Here is a 21,499-nt window from a genome sequence, read left to right on the forward strand (position 1 = left end):
AGTGCTTTTGCCGCTTCATTTTAGCGATCGGTGGAGGTCTAAGTGCTCGGACCCCCACCAATCAAAACTTCTGACATGTCACTATGACATCAAATCTTTTTTAAAAGTTTATTTACACTTTAAGGCAGGGGAGGCAGCATGTAGCTGTCTCTCCTGCCTACATCTTGCCCCAGCCCATTACTTTAATCAAGATTGACTCTGGGCCATTGTTTTATTTGGGGGGATACCCAAAACAACAATTTGAGAGGTGCTCTTTATGGCCACTATCAGTGTGTTGGATAAAGTCTTCGGATGGAAAATGACAACTAAAGGAACTGTTACAAGACATATTTTTGGACTTGTACCTTCTGCCCACCGGCAGAAATTAGGGTCTATCCGATCTATACATGCCCCTCTGTCCTTGCCCCCTCTAACAACCTTTACTTAGCTTGAGGTGGGAGAATGTCCACTGCTGAACCCCAAAGACCGAGCTGGGGCTGGACACTTAGTGACAGAGGCGTTCATAGAAGAGAGTGGGCCCCACAGCAAGATCAGACGGGGCCCCTCATTATGGTGCTGGGTTTTGCAACCCAGGACAGTTCCTACAATTATTGCTACTCAGTTGTTTTTTTTAGATTCCTGAACGGCAAATCCACCTTAGATCTCTGGTACTATTTCATAACTAAGAAGGTTTGCTATTCAGGACCCAAGTACATTAGTTGTCACCCAGCTTTCCTACAAATGATATAAATATGGCTGGGTTCACCTCTGTCAGAGGAGCAGAAAATCAGAAATACCGAACCACCGGGGGCTGACGAAACCCATTGGGTTCCGTCGGGTTTCTGTCGGTGTGTCCATGGTTTTACCGGAAACCTTAATGCAGCATGCCGCGCTATTATTTGCAGTATTCTGAGCAGGATCTGTGACGGAGGCCCCTAATGGAGCCTCCAACGTAGATGTGAACGAGGCCTGAGAAACAGCAAGACAGAATTCATAAAAACTTGACAGAAGAGGACAGAGTTTTTGATCAAGATTCTGGTTTTAGGAATCAGCCAGACAGCGGCGAGGTTGTAAGTCATCAAAGGCGAATGTGGCGAAATGTTTTTATTTTCAGGAATCATTGTTAATGCGGAGCTGGGAGCAGAAGGTCCCTTCATGTGTCATTGTAGCACACGCCATGTGACATCGAGTGGTAATGAACGCGGCTCCTCGTCCATGTGGAGACATTCAATCACAACAATACAACAACGGAAAATAGAGCAACCGTGCGCTTACCTGCTCTGTGCAAGTCTCTCCAGATATCTGGCATAAAATTGTGATATGGTTCAATCTAAAAAAAAAGTTACAAATTTTGGGTAAATATTTTTCAATTGCAAAGAATTTTCACAAATTTTTGAGTCCCAACAAACAAACCCAACATTGATCTGACATGTATAACATGCTTAGTGGACACCTCAGACGAGACGGCTCCTTTAAGAACAGACGATTTCGTTCCCATTTATTCTATTAGAACTGAGCAGACACCACTGCTACTTTGTTGCAACAATGTTGCAGACCAGTGCATCTAGTGTTATAGAAATGAATGGCCTCCGTCGATGGATCCTTTTTTTTTTTTTTTTGGTGGATGATACCAATCAGGGGCAAAGACTGAGGGGACCCTGTAGCAAAACACAAAAGGAGCCCCTCCTGATGGTGGTTGATTTTACCACCCACCCCTTCTCCCAGGACTGGAGGGCTCTCTGCATACCCCCCCCCCCCCTCTCTCAATTTCTGGCATGATCTTTGGGCTGGTCTTCCCTTACTTGTTTGCATGACCGGTCAAAAGGGGGCGCACTGAATAGGTTCACCCCCCATTGGGAATGGTAATAGGACCAACCTGACCTGGCACCACTGCCATCTCCATGGACCCTTAGTGTTCGCAGGGGCCGTCTGTACATTACAATCTCGCCCTTTACAAAAATGTCAATTAAAAAATTAGATTATAACAATATAATATTTCCAATAAAAAATTATCAATACTAAAAATAGGTAAGAAGGATTTTTCGAGAACATCAATGAATTAACCCCCAAATAATATTTTCAGTTACGAACAATGGAGACAGTGATACTGATATGGAGGGTTACGTGGCTGAGAATGCTGCCACGTAACCCTCCATATCAGTATCACTGTCTCCATTGTTTGTAACTGGGAACACGATTCATGCAGAGACGTTGTGGCAAAAAGTGGCAAAAATGATATTATTGCATTACAGTCCACGGCCCATAATGACCAACAACCAAGACAAACTGTGACCAATCCAACGCTCCCATTGGTCGTATCCCCTGAATTATATGTATCTGGAATAAAAGATCAGCTGCACTGATACAAAGTCACACACAAACACTGCAAACACAGCAATAAGTCACTCACCTAGGTGAAGTGCCACTCAGATACTCAGTCCCATAAATTACTGCCCTGGCACAATTTATTTGATGCCCCTGATTAGTGTTCTTAAGAATAATGCCACCAAGCTGGGTAAAGTGTTCCCGGAATAATGCCACTGAGCTGGGAACAGTCTTGTCCTGAATAATGCCAATAAACTCAACACAGTCTATGAAGACAATGAGTTGGGCACAGTCTTCTCTGTATTTAATCCACTCAGCAGGGCACAGTCTTATCCAGTGAATTGCCAGTGAGCCAAGCAGTGTCTAGACTAATGCCACTGAACTGGGCACAGTCTTCTCAAAAATATTGTTAATGTGCCGAGTATTATCTTCTCTGGGATAATATGACACTAAAACACTGTCTAATCCCAAATAATTCCAATGAGATGGGCACAGTCCTATCCTGAATAATGCCAAACAACTGGACTTGGTCTTCTTCAGTAAGATGACACTGGGCACAGTCTTCTCTAAGATAGTGACAATGAGCAAGCACAGTTTTTTCTAGGACGATGATAATGAGCCGGGCACAGTCTTTTCTAGGACGATGACAATGAGCCGGGCACAGTCTTTTCTAGGACGATGACAATGAGCCGGGCACAGTCTTCTCTGGGATGATGATGACAATGAGCAGGCACAGTCTTGTCTGGGATGATGTTAATGAGCCGGGCACAGTCTTCTCTTGGATGATGACAATGAGCCGGTCACAGTCTTCTCTTGGATGATGACAATGAGCCGGGCACAGTCTTCTCTAGGATGATGACAATGAGCCGGGCACAGTCTTCCCTGGGATGATGACAATGAGCCAGGCACAGTCTTCCCTGGGATGATGACAATGAGCCAGGCACAGTCTTCTCTGGGATTATGACAATGAGCCGGGCACAGTCTTCTCTGGGATTATGACAATGAGCCGGGCACAGTCTTCCCTGGGATGATGACAATGAGCTGGGCACAGTCTTTTCTGGGATAATGACAATGAGCCGGGCACTGTCTTCTTTGGGATGATGACAATGAGCCTGGCTCAGACTTCTCTGGGATGATGACAATGAGCCGGGCACAGTCCTCTCTGATATGATGACAATGAGCCGGCCGCAGTCTTCTTTGGGATGGTGACAATGACCTGGTCGCAGTCTTCTTTGGGATGGTGACAATAAGCCGGGCACAGTCTTCTCCGGGATGATGACAATGAGCCGGGCACAGTCTTCTCTGGAATGATGACAATGAGCCGGGCACAGTCTTGTCCGGGATGATGACAATGAGCCGGGCACAGTCTTCTCTGGGATGATGACAATGAGCCGGGCACAGTCTTCTCCGGGATGATGACAATGAGCCGGCCACAGTCTTCTCTGAGATGATGACAATGAGCCGGCCACAGTCTTCTCTGAGATGATGACAATGAGCCGGCCACAGTCTTCTCTGAGATGATGACAATGAGCCGGGCACAATTCTCTAGTAGGAGTTTTGAAATGCACTTTCTCTACATTTTCATCAAAGCTTGAACCCACACACAAATTCCAGTGTGCCCGCAGTGTAGACCGTCCTCCTTATGAGCTGGTGAGGAACCAAGCGTATGAAGATGGCACGTTACATGCTACTAAGTGTTCAGCTGGTGTCTGTCTGCCTCTGTGTAGGTGTGTAGGTGGGAGGACAATCTGTGCATGTCCTGGCAGTAGACGAGATCAGCATCACTCAAATTCTATAGGATGGGCACGCAGCTATGATTGGATTAACACATGTTACACATTGATACAAGTGGATACATTGTGACAATAAAATCCCTCCTGCAGTTCAACATGTTACTGGAAAATAGTCAATTCACATTTCTGGTTCAGTGTCACTCGGGAGAACCGAAGCCGTTCCTACATTTTGTAGAATTAAGATGAAAAATCCCCAGTAAAGTCCCTGCATCGTCCCCTCCTATTCAGACTGTAAAGCTTCTATTAACCATTATTTCTAGGAAAACTAAGTGACAACATATTGGCCATTCAGGACTGGGAAAGCTGGGTGACAATCCTTGCAGACAATAGGAGTGTGTTAGTGTAGAGAAGAGATGTAGCAATCAGTAACGCTGGCTCAGCTACTTTGCTCAGTATAGTCTCCTTTCTAATTATGTGAGAGCTTAGGCTGCTGCTTTCTGCTTCCATCATGCTTTACACTGCAGCTCTGCTTGTTCACATTGGCTGCTGTGTATAATCACAAGCTCAACAGAAAGTCATTACATTAAGCTGATTTCTGTAAGGGGAGAAAAAGTGGATCATCAGGTAAGTGCTGCACGTAGACTGAGGGGAGGAGCATCAATTAGGGGGGCTCGGAGTTCTGCTTTAATTTAATGGGGGTCCTTTTGTAGAGAGGTGCAGGGCCTCTTCTTTTTCCTGGATTTCTAAGCCACTGTCCTGTGTCCTGTGTCTAGTGATAAGGAATAGGTTTTCAGTCATTGTCAGTCCCCAGCCCTGGTCCTTACTCTGTGCTGTATATACTGGGGGTAGGGGGCAGCAGCCATTAAAAGGGTGGGGTTACAATGTAAAGAAACACCTCTAATACTAAGCTGGAGGCCGATAACACAGGATCACAACATTGATAATAAGTGACAGGGACTGTTCTACTCCACCTCCCTCTCCCTGCACAGCAACCTCTGCACGTGCCACAAAGCATGCCCACTACACTCTTAAATGAGTAACACAAAGTAAAGACAAAGGGTCAACACCTGAACCACCTGCGGAGAAATGGCACACTTAGAAAGGAAATGCCAGTCCATTGTAAACCCAAAAACTCAAAATTTACTCTGTTGAGGCACAACTCTTGATAATTCATCAATGGGTAGAGTATGTTACGGTCAAGGGTGTACCTATAGGGGATGCAAAGGTCGCGGTCGCACCCAGGCCCTAGAGCCTGAGGGGGCCCAGGAGCCCCTCAGCCGCATAAGAAGGCCCCAGTATTATAAATGATATATGGTAGGTGGGAGGTCATGTTGCGGATTTTGCATTGGGGACCAGGAGCTTCAAGTTACGCCTCTGGTTATGGTTACAGAGAACAGTTCAACATGTGTAATGGTTCTCTATGCAGAGGCACAGTTCTTGATATTTACTGATGGTGGACACCGTGATGGGGCCTTGGCCAGCTTGCGGCGCTGGGGCGGGCTTGGTTAAGCTACGTACCTCTGTTACCACGATTCGTTGCGCAGAAATTTTATTTCCCACTTGTCTGGATGGACCTGATCTCTAGGTCTTTGAAACCGTCCAGTAGTGACCTACTCGCGCTACCACTGTGACAGTTCTGGCAGCCCAGGCTCTTATTGCCAGCTCTCGTCCTGCCCGATTTACAACAGTTTGCGCCCTGTTCCGCCAGCTCACTCCCAGTACAGCCAATAGTCCGACTCCTAATCAGCACCGCATGCCAACCTTGTTCACGGGAAACACTCACTACCCCTCTAGTCTGGTCAACTGGCATCACGTTTTTGCCACCATCCCACCTTATCTGTCCCTTAATCTCCTCCCTTAGAAGCTTTGCGGCACTAATGGCCGCCATCATAGTGTCCATACACATTAAATATGTTTTTTTGCATTTTTACCTAAAATTAAAGAATACATTAATTCAAGTAGCAACATATCATAAAACATGACTTTGACTCTCTATGTTTCTCAGCAAAAATTTACACTGCTCCTTTAAAAAAAATATATATATATTTTATTTTTTTAAAGGAACAGTAACAATAAAAACACTAAAGTCCACTCATTCTTCCACCTCCTATAATAGGAGTATCCAGATCTAGCAGGGGGCAGTGACTTCTCTTTTCATGTCATGCTAAACAGTGGGAGGTGTGAAACAGAGTATTTCAGGAGAGGATCTTGTGAGAGGTCACACACTTAACCCCTTCCCGGCTTTTGACGTATGCCTATGTTATAGCTGGGTAGATGAAGTATAGAGCCGGCTCACGGCTGAGCCGGCTCCGTACTGTGCGGGTGTCAGCAGTATGTTACAGCCGACACTATACAGCAACGAGCGGAATTGCGCTCGAGCGCGATCCCGCTCGTTTAACCCATTAAATGGTGCGGTCAATAGCGACCGTGGCATTTAAATCGTTAGAAGGAGAGGAGCGACCCCCTCTAACAGATCATCGAAACCCCCCACCCACGATGCAATTGCGGGGTGCCGACGGTTGCTTTAGCAGCCTGGGGGCCTAATGAAAACAATCGAAAACTGTTAGAAAGACGATATACTGCAATACATTAGTATTGCAGTATATAGTGCAAGGGATTTAATGATCGCTGGTTCAAGTCCCCTAGGGGGACTAATAAAAAAGTAAAAATCAGTTAAAGTCTAACTAAATGTTCAACAAACTTCTGACATGTCAGAAGTTTTGATTGATGGGGATCCGAGCATTGAAACCCCCACCGATCGCTAAAATGAAGCCGCAGAAGCGATCGTGTGAGCGCAAGGCCGCTATGTTTCTGTTCGGCTTTTTCCAGAAATTGATGTAGCGGAGTACGGGCTCAATAGAAAGTCTATAAGCCCGTACTCCGTTACATTGGCTTTCTCGAAAAAGCCGAAAATAAACGAAGTGGCAGAGCGCTTCTGCCGCTTCGTTTTAGCGATCGGTGGGGGTCTCAGTGCTCGGACCCCCACCAATCAAAACTTCTGACATGTCACTATGACATGTCAGAAGTTTGTTGAACGTTTATTTACCCTTTCGATAAAGGTTTTTTTAATGTACAAAAAAAATATTAAAAATTTAAAAAAAAACACCTTTTCCCATCTCCCCTTTAAGCATTGTAAAAAAATAAATAAATAAACATAATTGGTATCACCACATCCGTAAAAGTCGGAATTATTACAATATATCATTATATAACCTGCATTGTGTGCGCCATAAAAAAAAATACAAATGTGAGATTCGCTATTTTTTTTGGGTCACCTCATCTCCCACAAAATTTTTTATAAAAAGTGATCAAAACCTCGCATGTACCCCAAAATGGTAGCATTAAAAACTACAGCTTATCCCGCAAAAAATAAGCCCTCATAGCGCTTAATCGGCAAAAGAAAAAAAAAATTATGGCTCTCAGAATTTGGCGACACAATAAATTTTGTTTTTCAGTTAATTTTTTCCTTGTAAAAGTAGCAAAATACAGAAAAAACAATATAAATTTGGTATCGCCGTAATCGCATTGACCGCCCGAAATAAAGTTAACATGTCGCTTTTATTCCACGGTGAAATCTGTAAAAACAAAGGGCAAAAAACAATGGAGGAATTGCTGTTTTATTTTCATTTTCTACCCGACAAATAATTTTTTTCCCGTTTCCTAGTACATTGTATGGTACAATAAATGATGCCACGAAAAACTACAACTCGTCCTCCAAAAATCAAGCCCTCCTAGGACTATATCGACAGAAAACTTCAAACGTTATGGCTTTCGGAAAGTGGGGAGGAAAAAAATTAAATTGAAAATCTGAAAAATGGCGGGAAGGGGTTAAAGTTGCATAATGGAAAAAGTGGGTTCTCCAGCAATACAGAGTATTTCAGGAAAAGTCTGGATGCCGGTGACCTGTCCATTCAAATAAATACAGTTGCAGCAGTATGCCAGCCACATTGGCAACTTTAGCCCAGATTAAAGGAGTTGGCAGCTTCTGGCAGTGATGTAAGGTGTCAGCAGTGATGTCAGGTGTCTGCAGTGAAGTCAGGTGTCTGTAGTGATGTCAGGTGTCTGTAGTGATGTCAGGTGTCAGTAGTGATGTCAGGTGTTAGTAGTGATGTCAGGTGTCTGCAGTGATGGCAGGTGTCTGTAGTGATGTAAGGTGTCAGCAGTGATGTCAGGTGTCTGTATTGATGTCAGGTGTCAGCAGTGAAGTCACGTGTAAGTAGTGATGTCAGGTGTCAGCAGTGATGTCAGGTGTCAGCAGTGATGTCAGGTGTCTGTAGTGATGTCAGGTGTCACAGCAGTGATGTCAGGTATCTGTAGTGATGTCAGGTGTCTGTAGCGATGTCAGGTGTCAGCAGTGATGTCAGGTGTCAGCAGTGATTTCAGGTGTCACAGCAGTGATGTCAGGTGTCAACAGTGATGTCAGTTTTCAGCAGTGATGTCAGGTGTCTGTAGTGATGTCAGGTGTCAGCAGTGATGTCAGGTGTTAGTAGTGATGTCAGGTGTCAGCAGTGATGTCAGGTGTTAGTAGTGATGTCAGGTGTCAGCAGTGATGTCAGGTGTCAGCAGTGATGTAAGGTGTCTGTAGTGATGTCAAGTGTCAACAGTGATGTCAGGTGTCAGCAGTGATGTCAGGTGTCAGTAGTGAAGTCAGGTGTCTGTAGTGATGTCAGGTTTCTGCAGTGATGTCAGGTGTCAGTAGTGATGTCAGGTGTCTGTAGTGATGTCAGGTGTCAGCGGTGATGTCAGGTGTCTGTGGTGATGTCAGGTGTCTGTGGTGATGTCAGGTGTCTGCAGTGATGTCAGGTGTCAGTAGTGATGTCAGGTGTCAGTAGTGATGTCAGGTGTCAGTAGTGATGTCAGGTGTTAGCAGTGATGTCAGGTGTCTGTAGTGATGTCAGGTGTCTGCAGTGATGTCAGGTGTCAGCAGTGATGTCAGGTGTCTGCAGTGATGTCAGGTGTCTGTAGTGATGTCAGGTATCTGTAGTGATGTCAGGTGTCTGTAGTGATGTCAGGTGTCTGCAGTGATGTCAGGTGTCAGTAGTGATGTCAGGTGTCAGTAGTGATGTCAGGTGTCTGTAGTGATGTCAGGTGTCTGTAGTGATGTCAGGTGTCTGCAGTGATGTCAGGTGTCAGCAGTGATGTCAGGTGTCTGTAGTGATGTCAGGTGTCTGTAGTGATGTCAGGTGTCTGCAGTGATGTCAGGTGTCAGTAGTCATGTCAGTTGTCAGTAGTGATGTCAGGTGTCAGCAGTGATGTCAGGTGTCAGCAGTGATGTCAGGTGTCTGCAGTGATTTCAGGTGTCAGCAGTGATGTCAGGTGTCTGCAGTGATGTCAGGTGTCTGTAGTGATGTCAGGTATCTGTAGTGATGTCAGGTGTCTGTAGTGATGTCAGGTGTCTGCAGTGATGTCAGGTGTCAGTAGTGATGTCAGGTGTCAGTAGTGATGTCAGGTGTCTGTAGTGATGTCAGGTGTCTGTAGTGATGTCAGGTGTCTGTAGTGATGTCAGGTGTCTGCAGTGATGTCAGGTGTCAGTAGTCATGTCAGTTGTCAGTAGTGATGTCAGGTGTCAGCAGTGATGTCAGGTGTCTGCAGTGATTTCAGGTGTCAGCAGTGATGTCAGGTGTCTGCAGTGATGTCAGGTGTCTGTAGTGATGTCAGGTATCTGTAGTGATGTCAGGTGTCTGCAATGATGTCAGGTGTCTGTAGTGATGTCAGGTGTCTGTAGTGATGTCAGGTGTCTGCAGTGATGTCAGGTGTCAGTAGTCATGTCAGTTGTCAGTAGTAATGTCAGGTGTCAGTAGTGATGTCAGGTGTCAGTAGTGATGTCAGGTGTCAGCAGTGATGTCAGGTGTCTGTAGTGATGTCAGGTGTCTGCAGTGATGTCAGGTGTCAGCAGTGATGTCAGGTGTCTGCAGTGATGTCAGGTGTCTGTAGTGATGTCAGGTATCTGTAGTGATGTCAGGTGTCTGTAGTGATGTCAGGTGTCTGCAGTGATGTCAGGTGTCAGTAGTGATGTCAGGTGTCAGTAGTGATGTCAGGTGTCTGTAGTGATGTCAGGTGTCTGTAGTGATGTCAGGTGTCTGCAGTGATGTCAGGTGTCAGCAGTGATGTCAGGTGTCAGCAGTGATGTCAGGTGTCTGCAGTGATGTCAGGTGTCAGTAGTCATGTCAGTTGTCAGTAGTGATGTCAGGTGTCAGCAGTGATGTCAGGTGTCAGCAGTGATGTCAGGTGTCTGCAGTGATGTCAGGTGTCTGTAGTGATGTCAGGTATCTGTAGTGATGTCAGGTGTCTGCAGTGATGTCAGGTGTCAGCACTGATGTCAGGTGTCTGCAGTGATGTCAGGTGTCTGTAGTGATGTCAGGTATCTGTAGTGATGTCAGGTGTCTGTAGTGATGTCAGGTGTCTGCAGTGATGTCAGGTGTCAGTAGTGATGTCAGGTGTCAGTAGTGATGTCAGGTGTCTGTAGTGATGTCAGGTGTCTGTAGTGATGTCAGGTGTCTGCAGTGATGTCAGGTGTCAGCAGTGATGTCAGGTGTCAGCAGTGATGTCAGGTGTCTGCAGTGATGTCAGGTGTCAGTAGTCATGTCAGTTGTCAGTAGTGATGTCAGGTGTCAGCAGTGATGTCAGGTGTCAGCAGTGATGTCAGGTGTCTGCAGTGATTTCAGGTGTCTGCAGTGATGTCAGGTGTCTGCAGTGATGTCAGGTGTCTGCAATGATGTCAGGTGTCTGTAGTGATGTCAGGTGTCTGCAGTGATGTCAGGTGTCAGCAGTGAAGTCAGGTGTCAGCAGTGATTTCAGGTGTCTGCAGTGAAGTCAGGTGTCAGCAGTGATGTCAGGTGTCTGTAGTGATGTCAGGTGTCTGTAGTGATGTCAGGTGTCTGTAGTGATGTCAGGTGTCAGTAGTGATGTCAGGTGTCAGTAGTGATGTCAGGTGTTAGTAGTGATGTCAGGTGTCTGTAGTGATGTCAGGTGTCTGTAGTTATGTCAGGTGTCAGCAGTGATGTCAGGTGTCTGTATTGATGTCATGTGTTAGTAGTGATGTCAGGTGTTAGTAGTGATGGCAGGTGTCTGTAGTGATGTCAGGTGTTAGTAGTGATGTCAGGTGTTAGTAGTGATGTCAGGTGTCTGTAGTGATGTCAGGTGTTAGTAGTGATGTCAGGTGTCTATAGTGATGTCAGGTGTTAGTAGTGATGTCAGGTGTCTGTAGTGATGTCAGGTGTCTGTAGTGATGTCAGGTGTCTATAGTGATGTCAGGTGTTAGTAGTGATGTCAGGTGTCTGTAGTGATGTCAGGTGTCAGCAGTGATGTCAGGTGTTTGTAGTGATGTCAGGTGTTAGTAGTGATGTCAGGTGTCTGCAGTGATGTCAGGTGTCAGCAGTGATGTCAGGTGTCAGCAGTGATGTCAGGTGTTTGTAGTGATGTCAGGTGTTAGTAGTGATGTCAGGTGTCAGCGGTGATGTCAGGTGTCTATAGTGATGTCAGGTGTTAGTAGTGATGTCAGGTGTCTGTAGTGATGTCAGGTGTCTGTAGTGATGTCAGGTGTTAGTAGTGATGTCAGGTGTCTGTAGTGATGTCAGGTGTCAGCAGTGATGTCAGGTGTCTGTAGTGATGTCAGGTGTCAGCAGTGATGTCAGGTGTCAGCAGTGATGTCAGGTTTCTGCAGTGATGTCAGGTGTCAGTAGTGATGTCAGGTGTCTGCAGTGATGTCAGGTGTCAGCAGTGAAGTCAGGTGTCAGCAGTGATGTCAGGTGTCTGCAGTGAAGTCAGGTGTCAGCAGTGATGTCAGGTGTCTGCAGTGATGTCAGGTGTCTGTAGTGATGTCAGGTGTCAGTAGTGATGTCAGGTGTTAGTAGTGATGTCAGTTGTCTGTAGTGATGTCAGGTGTCTGTAGTGATGTCAGGTGTCAGCAGTGATGTCAGGTGTCTGTATTGATGTCATGTGTTAGTAGTGATGTCAGGTGTTAGTAGTGATGGCAGGTGTCTGTAGTGATGTCAGGTGTTAGTAGTGATGTCAGGTGTTAGTAGTGATGTCAGGTGTCTGTAGTGATGTCAGGTGTTAGTAGTGATGTCAGGTGTCTATAGTGATGTCAGGTGTTAGTAGTGATGTCAGGTGTCTGTAGTGATGTCAGGTGTCTGTAGTGATGTCAGGTGTCAGCAGTGAAGTCAGGTGTCAGCAGTGATTTCAGGTGTCTGCAGTGAAGTCAGGTGTCAGCAGTGATGTCAGGTGTCTGTAGTGATGTCAGGTGTCTGTAGTGATGTCAGGTGTCTGTAGTGATGTCAGGTGTCAGTAGTGATGTCAGGTGTCTATAGTGATGTCAGGTGTTAGTAGTGATGTCAGGTGTCTGTAGTGATGTCAGGTGTCTGTAGTGATGTCAGGTGTCTATAGTGATGTCAGGTGTTAGTAGTGATGTCAGGTGTCTGTAGTGATGTCAGGTGTCAGCAGTGATGTCAGGTGTTTGTAGTGATGTCAGGTGTTAGTAGTGATGTCAGGTGTCTGCAGTGATGTCAGGTGTCAGCAGTGATGTCAGGTGTCAGCAGTGATGTCAGGTGTTTGTAGTGATGTCAGGTGTTAGTAGTGATGTCAGGTGTCAGCGGTGATGTCAGGTGTCTATAGTGATGTCAGGTGTTAGTAGTGATGTCAGGTGTCTGTAGTGATGTCAGGTGTTTGTAGTGATGTCAGGTGTTAGTAGTGATGTCAGGTGTCTGTAGTGATGTCAGGTGTCAGCAGTGATGTCAGGTGTCTGTAGTGATGTCAGGTGTCAGCAGTGATGTCAGGTGTCAGCAGTGATGTAAGTTGTCAGCAGTGATATATGTATCTAATATTTTTCACTATTGCGTTATTTGCTCATGGAAGGTTCAGTATTGTTTCCATTTTTGACGCATTTTATTTCTTTTTTAGTGTTACCGGCAAATTATTATTTCCCCTTCTGTTTTCTATGCCGGCCGTGTTGATATAATTGGAAAAAATTGGAAAGAAGTGGGATGGACAATATGCCGGCCTGTTTATCATGGAAAAAGACCTGATAAATACATCAAACTGTCGCCATGGTGATATGACCGCACGCGACCAGGTCCAACGGCGCAGTACGCCGAGGCGGTGACAGGCCGGAGTGTGAAGAGCTTCTTAATTATCTGTTAATTAGCCGAGATCTCCTCCAGGAAACCTCAAGAAGCAGCAGCAGTTCCACACCTACATTTGTTTTTCTGCGGGTTTTGCATGTTGTTTTTTCGTCTCGTGGGTGAAAATAAGATACAATTATATCAAAATAACGTAGCAAAATTAAAGTAACGCTTTTCCTTTAATTAGCGTGGCTCTAGAGTTAGCACTAGTGTCACATATTGTTATTTGTATTTTTTTTATTTATTTTTTTTACTTATTGGAAACCATCAGCAAGCAGGCCAGTTTATTAATGGCTGTTTATTTGTATTTTAATCGCGGCTCGTATATCTTTATCAGCTTCATGTCGACATTCCCTGGTTTATGTAACTAAAACATAAAGATTATCCCCTTCAAACGATACGTCCAAACAGGGCGGTCCTGACACGGTCGCGACACGGCCAACAACCATGCCGGCACCATATTCAGCGCAGCTGTCAACTAGCGCTTTATTTCAGGTAAAAGGCCCATGTTAATGGCTGCACGATTTTGCAGGTAAATGGCCGTTTTACCCACAATAACGCGTGGCCATCAACAAGCTATGTGACAGCCGCGCTGAACGTGGTGCCAGTGTGGTTGTTGGCCGTGTCGTGAACGTGTCAGGGCCGCTCCGTTTGGACTCCGGAAATAATGGCGCAGCATGCTGCGCTAAAGTTTCCGGTAAATCGACTAACACTATGACGGAAACCAAACTGAACCCATTAAAGTTAATGGGATCCGTCAGGTGCCGATAGGTCCGTCATACAACAGAACTGGCACCACTGATATTTTCGTTGTTCTGCTCCTCCGATGGAGAAGAACAATGGAATCACCGATGCAGGTGTGAACGCAGCTTTACATTTCTGGGTGGGTAAATCGATTAACATGGTTATTCTGAGTCCTTCAGTGCCCGCAGTGGCTAATAAGGGGCAGGGGACCCTCCTCTATGACATGTGTACGCCCTGAGGGTATGTTCACACGGCCTATTTTCAGCCGTTTTTCGAGCCGTAAACGCCCGAAAATTCGGGAGCAGACCGGCCACGAAAAAGAAGTACAGGTCACTTCTTGGGACGTTTTTGGAGCCGTTAAAAACGGTGCGAAAAATGCGACTTTGATTAAAAAACGTCTGAAAATCAGGAGCAGTTTTCCCTTGAAAACAGCTACGTATTTTGAGACGTTGTTTATTTTGTGTGTGCACATACCCTAAGGGCATGGCCCCACGTGGCATATTTCTTCCGCAACTGTCCGCATCAATTTCATACTTACCGGCCGTTGTCTTGGTGACGCGTCCCTCTTTCTACATCCAGTCCGACCTCCCTGGATGACGCGGCAGTCCATGTGACCACTGCAGCCTGTGATTGGCTGCAGCCTGTGATTGGCTGCAGCCTGTGATTGGCCTGTGATTGGCTGCAGCCTGTGATTGGCTGCAGCCTGTGATTGGCCTGTGATTGGCTGCAGCCGTCACTTAGACTGAAACGTCATCCTGGGAAGCCGGACTGGAGACAGAAGCAGGGAGTTCTCGGTAAGTATGAACTTCTATTTTTTTGACAGGTTGCTGTATATTGGGATCGGTAGTCACTGTCCAGGGTGCAGAAACAGTTACTGCCGATCGCTTAACTCTTTCAGCACCCTGGACAGTGACTATTTACAGACGTCTCCTAGCAACGCTCCCGTCATTACGGGAGCCCCATTGACTTCCTCAGTCTGGCTGTAGACCTAGAAATACATAGGTCCAGCCAGAATGAAGAAATGTCATGTTAAGAAACCAAAACGCATCCGCAGCACACATAACATGTGCATGACAGCTGCGGACTTCATTGCGGAAATTAGAATCTCCATTGAAGTCAATGGAGAACTTCCGCAATGAGTCCGCAACCAGTCCGCTACTGGTCCGCAACATCCATTGCATGCTGTGGACACCAAATTCCGCACCGCAGCCTATGCTCCGCAGCGGAATTTTCCGCATCGTCTAAACGAAGCCTACTAAAAAGAAGTGGAAGTCAATGGAGAAACGGGACCGCTGCGGATTAACGCTGCGGAGTGTCCGCAGCGGAATTCCAGAGCAATTCCGCCACGTGGGGCTTTTCCCTAATACTTCTCACAGCTGAGGGTTTGCTACAGTTAAATTCAGTCTAGATAATTCACTTTAAGCCATACCTCCCAACTTTCAAGTATCACAAAGGGGGACAACTGATGCGGCGCCCATATTTTAAGCCATATATGGACAGTGACGTTTAGGGCTTCCTCGGCGAGTGGAGGATCTCCCTCTACTCTGAACTAATTCTGAAGCAGGGAGCTGATGGTTCCCTGCTTCAGCATTGTGTTCAACTGTATCTGCATCAGCGGGACATACCCCTGGCCGCCCGGGACAGCGCACGGAATCCGGGACTGTCTTGCTGAATCCGGGACGGTTAGGAGGTATGTTTAAGCTAGATCACAGCATCATCACAAATCTCTCACCATCCCTATAATTTGCTACAATGTATCAGTGCAGGTAAAATGTATCAGTCTAGTGTCCTGACTGTTTAGCTCACAAAGGATTGTCTAGACTGAATACAAATAATAACAATAATAATAATCTTTATTTATATAGCGCCAACATATTCCGCAGCTTTACAACTCCGAGGGAACGTGTACAGACAATATCAGACATTACATAGTGACCAAACTAATATACAATTCAAACAGGAGGAGTGAGGACCCTGATCACAAGAGCTTACAATCTATGAAACAAACCCTCAGCTGCTAGAAGTATCCGGTTAGGACAGCTTTTTTTTTTAGGCTCTATATGTAAATAATAATGTTGCTGTTCACTGGCAGCAAGCAGAGATCTTAAAAATGGCAAGGAGTCATGATACAATGATTAATCTTTATTTACAGACCTCTATTGATGATCACAAAGGTGGAATCACAGGCCAGAGTCGCGCTCGTCTGTCGGTGTATTAAAAGTTATGTTTAGCCGCTTCTTAGTTATATCTGTTTCTAGGAAAGCTGGGTCTCCGCTATCATGGCTCTACCCCTACTGTGGTTGTTATTCAGCTTTTCTGGACTCCTGAAAAGTAAATTTGATATGAGAGCACAGGATGCATTGCTGCATGATAGATTTGCCGATCAGGACTCTAGGAAAGCTGAGTGACAACCTCTATGGAAGCCGGAATGGTGGTCATCAAATACGTTACTGGTGGAAGACATCATTATAAGTGGGAAAACCAGATACAACAACTCCTTGTGTCCGTTTTCCACGGCTTCCAACACACATTCATGTCATTGTGCCCCGCAGGTTAAGGTCATTGACAAAATTCCACCCCCGGGGCAACACCACAAATAAAGTATCCCAGGACAATGGCGGACAAAGCTAAGGGACAATTCTGTGTGTTTTTATGAAACCGCGTCCGGCCGCTGCGGCAGAATAGGGCTTTACACTCGCCTACATTTTCTGCATTCCAGATAAGCATTCCCAGCACACGTCACACCTACACTCACGGAAAACAAGCGCGACACAGGCCAGACGCACAAAAGATCAGTGTGCCGCCCTGTGCCATTATTCTGCTTTGTTAGCCGAGATCCTGGCGGCCCAGACCCGAGCAATGAGGACACAAAGGGCAAATGAACACTTAAAGGGGAACTCCACAGCCAAAACTTACAACATCCCAGAGTTAAAATCGACATAAAATATTGAGAAACTTTGTAACCGTCTTGATCTACTTCTCTTGCATTCATTTTAAGTGTTATTATATTTACTTCTCCATTCACATCTAAAGCTGCATCCATAACTTTGATGGTTTCCGTTACCAGAGAGCAGTGCACTCTGGATTCCCTGTTGCAGCTCTGAAGCAGTTCCATATGACAGTGGCAAGGTTAAAGGGGTTGTCCGCTACCGGACAACTGATGACCCATCCACTGGATAGGTCATCAGTATATGATCTGTGGGGGTCCGACATCCGGACCCTGCACCGATCAGCTGCTCCGGTGGCCTCCGCAGTTGGCTCCGGTCACGGAACAGCGGCCGAGCTGCAGTACTGGAACAGCTGATCAGTGTGGGGTCCGGGTGCAGGACCCTCACAGATCATATATACTGATGACCTATCCGGTGGACAAGAGTGGACAACCCCTTTAAGAGTTAAGTCGTTAGGTCATATTTCGGGGGAAGCCAGACCATTGTCTGTTTCCAAATGCAACCTACAGAATTTTGAAAGCAGCTCTGGCTGTGACTAGTGATGACCATGTGAAGTAATTCAAAACCAGCTTAAGAACAGTGAAACATTTTATATGCAAAATTTTGTTTTGTTCTCTATTCACAGCAAAAGCTGCATCCAAAATTCTTCTGGTTTACTATTACCAGAAAGCGGTATATTTCAGGATATTTTTTTCTTAGCTGGACCATAGTGGGAGAAGATGGGCGGGTGATAGAATAAATAGTGAAGATGTTTCTGTGTCCCCCATAGACTTGTATGGAAGCCGCCTCTAAGGCTCCATCCCCCTCCATAGACTACTATGGAGACCGCAACCCATATGCGTCACCCACTATCGACAAGAATAAAACATGGCGTGATTAGCAATAAAATACAGCCACAGGGAATGAGCAATCCCTACTTCCGGCTGCATCATTTTCACCACCAGGTGGCAGCAGTGGAGCCAAAACGAAAAGCAATCGCCCATAACATACCGCGACTCTTTTACATTCAATCCGGAAATCATTTGCACTTGTATTTTTTATTGCTACTATTTTTACCCACTAGATTTATGAGATTTGAGTCTATTTTTATTTCTGTCCAATAAAAATGAAACGTCAAATATATATATACACGGAGGCGTAACTTTCTGGGAGCCAATGCAAAATCTGTAACAAGGACCCCAACCTGCCATGTACCATTTATAATACTGATGTCTTCTTATGTGACAGTGTGGACTAGGGGCCCCCTCAGGCTTTAGAGCCCCGGTGTGACCGTTTCCCCTGTACTCCCTATAGCTACGCCCCTGATAGCTTCTGTATTCACTGGTTAATGATTTCTAAATCTGTATGCCTATTCTGAGATAACACATAAAGCTTCCCTTCTGGTCACAGCAAAACAAATACCTAGTTAGAAATTCAGAATAGCACCACCTTCAGGCCTAGATGGGTTTTCCAATGCTAGGATCCCTCCCCTCCCCCTATACGTATGGGTGAGGGAAGGTAAGTGACATCATTTTATATATATATGTGTGTATATAGCCACCTCAAACACTACAGCTAAGAAACCGAGGAGCCCAAATATTCTGGTGTGATATAAAAAAAGGTGGTGTTGCCCTTTAAATGTGCCCAGGCTTTAATCTGGATATGATAAAAAGCTATTCTAGTGTCGCCATGGAATACAATATATTTATGCAGTAAGATTCTATTTTCCTGTAACCCTTTCCTCTTTCATCAGCACATCAGAATGACCAAGAGGTGGAGTCTATCCATCTGCTAAATCACCCATGAACTGCTAAGTGCCTGCAGACGTGTGTATTTGGGCAGTGTGTGTGGGTTCTGTTTCTGCTTGTGTTCTCATTCTGGTTGCCTGTAACTAGCTCAAGAAGTGACACAAACACAGCAGGCAGGAGCAGTCACAGGAGAACGCATAGGAGGCGGGGCTTCAGGATGATTGACAGTTGTATTGTGTAATCAGTGGATTTCCCTCAGACCCTTACTGGGACGCTATCAGAGAAGTGCTCCACAAACTACAAGCAAACTATGGTTTTTGTGTTTCTCTTTTTCTAGATTCATGGACTCATTCACAATTCTGCAGGCTACAGAGCGGAAATCTCCCAGCATCTCCTGCTGGTTCAGTGTCTGCACATAGCTTGCTTTGGTGATATGCATTTTTCGAAGTCTTTATACCAGGCTCGGTACTGTCATGTGATGTAGAAAACTAAATCGAACTGTTCCCCTTTATAGGAGATCAGCAAAGCTGTTAGGGGGGGAGGGGTGTCTGACAACAAACATACTATACTGACTGTTTCCAAAAACAAACAGCAGAATAGTGAGTGCAGCTCTGGAGTATAATACAGGATGTAACTCAGGATCAGTACGGGATAAGTAATGTAATGTATGCACACAGTGACTCCACCAGCAGAATAGTGAGTGCAGCTCTGGGGTATAATACAGGATGTAACTCAGGATCAGTACAGGATAAGTAATGTAATGTATGTACACAGTGCCTCCACCAGCAGAATAGTGAGTGCAGCTCTGGAGTATAATACAGGATGTAACTCAGGATTAGTACAGAATAAGTAATGTAATGTATGTACACAGTGACCCCACCAGCAGAATAGTGAGTGCAGCTCTGGAGTATAATACAGGATGTAACTCAGGATCAGTACAGGATAAGTAATGTAATGTATGTACACAGTGACTCCACCAGCAGAATAGTGAGTGCAGCTCTGGAGTATAATACAGGATGTAACTCAGGATCAGTACAGGATAAGTAATGTAATGTATGTACACAGTGACTCCACCAGCAGAATAGTGAGTGCAGCTCTGGAGTGCAATACAGGATGTAACTCAGGATCATAGAAACAAACTGTTTATGTGGATTAATTCCATATATAACCTGTAACATTATATATATAACATCAGGAACCACAAAAGTAACCTTTAGGGCACCAGTGTAGCATGTGTCCCTGCCCTCGTCCATACCCCAGGGGTGCAATAATAACAAAGGGCACATATGATACATCATGTAAGTAATTAATGAGAAATGACAAACACGGAGAGACGAGATAGATAGATAGATAGATAGATAGATAGATAGATAGATAGATAGATAGATAGATAGATAGATAGATAGATAGATAGATAGATAGATAGATAGATAGATAGATAGATAGATAGATAGATAAATAGATATGAGATGATGGATCTCCACGTGAAGCTCTGAGCCAATGACAACTTTTCGTGTTTATTCAGAATGTTTGAGATTAAATGGCCCATGAGGATCCAAGACACCCCCAGTCCACTCCAGATAGTTAGCTATGCCATTATAGCAGTATTGTTAAGAAACAAAACATTAACATATGACTACGGGGCATTAGTCTACTGTTCTCTGTTATCAGCCCAAACCTCCAAAAATGTTGCCCATATGTTGACTACAGACTATAGGCTTAATGGCCCTTTAAATGATAGTTGCTGGCACAGCAGAGTGATTCATAGTGATAATATGCAGGTAGACTCTGCTTGGCTGTGAACTCCACATTATACTTATCTGGAGAGTCTGTTTACCATCATGACTGGAGAGCACAGGATCTGCTGTCATGTCCCATCAGGAGATAACATGCCCAAGTATGTGGAGTATGTGACCACTGTACTGCTGACTCCTAGCAGATGCTACAGACTGGAGACTGTGCAGTGCTTTAAACCAATATAGTAAAGTTCTACTCATTGCCAGTACTATGGTGGGTCGGCCACATTGCCAGTACTATGGTGGGTCAGCCACATTGCCAGTACTATGGTGGGTCGGCCACATTGCCAGTACTATGGTGGGTCGGCCACATTGCCAGTACTATGGTGGGTATGCCACATTGCCAGTACTATGGTGGGTCGGCCACATTTCCAGTACTATAGTGGGTAAGCCACATTGCCAGTACTATGGTGGGTCGGCCACATTGCCAGTACTATGGTGGGTATGCCACATTGCCAGTACTATGGTGGGTATGCCACATTGCCAGTACTATGGTGGGTCAGCCACATTGCCAGTAGTATGGGGGGTAAGCCATATTGCCAGTACTATGGTGGGTCGGCCACATTGCCAGTACTATGGTGGGTATGCCACATTGCCAGTACTATGGTGGGTCGGCCACATTTCCAGTACTATAGTGGGTAAGCCATATTGCCAGTACTATGGTGGGTCGGCCACATTGCCAGTACTATGGTGGTTCTGCCACATTTCCAGTACTATGGTGGGTCAGCCACATTGCCAGTACTATGGTGGGTATGTCACATTGCCAGTACTATGGTGGGTCTGCCACATTTCCAGTTCTACGGTGGGTATGCCATATTGCCAGTACTATGGTGGGTCAGCCACATTGCCTTTATTATGGTGGGTATGCCACATTGCCAGTACTATGATGTGTCAGCCACATTGCCAGTACTATAGTGGGTCGGCCACATTGCCAGTACTATGGTGGGTCGGCCACATTGCCAGTAATATGGTGGGTCAGCCACATTGCCAGTAATATGGTGGGTCAGCCACATTGCCAGTACTATAGTGGGTCAGCCACATTGCCAGTACTATGGTGGATCAGCCACTTTTCCAGTACTATGGTGGGTCTGCCATTTTGCCTATGCTATGGTGGATCAGCCACTTTGC

The 21,499-nt window shown here is 45.5% G+C and overlaps 1 protein-coding gene across 3 annotated transcripts in view; it reads right to left on the minus strand.

Annotated features, from left to right (window-relative positions):
* MAG (myelin associated glycoprotein) overlaps positions 1 to 21,499 on the minus strand; it is an 81,277-nt gene that overhangs the window by 44,857 nt on the left and 14,921 nt on the right. For 2 of the 3 annotated variants that reach the window (XM_075840399.1, XM_075840401.1), the window contains exon 2: positions 1,255 to 1,309. The gene's annotated coding sequence lies outside the window, so the exon portion shown is untranslated. Of the gene's footprint in view, positions 1 to 1,254; positions 1,310 to 2,389; positions 4,021 to 21,499 lie in introns of those variants that run through there. The other variant, XM_075840400.1, reaches the window with a different exon arrangement.

Source organism: Rhinoderma darwinii, chromosome 10 (genome assembly GCF_050947455.1).
Source record: "Rhinoderma darwinii isolate aRhiDar2 chromosome 10, aRhiDar2.hap1, whole genome shotgun sequence".
Lineage (NCBI taxonomy): Eukaryota > Metazoa > Chordata > Amphibia > Anura > Rhinodermatidae > Rhinoderma > Rhinoderma darwinii.